Source organism: Lupinus angustifolius, chromosome LG08, assembly GCF_001865875.1.
Source record: "Lupinus angustifolius cultivar Tanjil chromosome LG08, LupAngTanjil_v1.0, whole genome shotgun sequence".
In the NCBI taxonomy this organism is placed as follows: Eukaryota; Viridiplantae; Streptophyta; class Magnoliopsida; order Fabales; family Fabaceae; genus Lupinus; species Lupinus angustifolius.
In genome coordinates, this window is record NC_032016.1 from 19,982,086 (window position 1) to 19,982,295 (window position 210).

Consider the following 210-nt stretch of genomic DNA (forward strand, 5'->3'; position numbering starts at 1 on the left):
ATAAACCTCAGTAGGATCAAAGTTATCCTTAACCCGGGAACAATCTCCTATTCCATTACCAGAAGATGATAAACCACCAACGTTCATAAACATAGCATCATTAAGCTCAAACAATTTACCAGAAATCATAGACCAGTACTTTCCATCCTTATATCTAAAATTCGCATAAAATTCCCTAACTAGAGCAGGGTAAACTTGTCCCTTTAATTC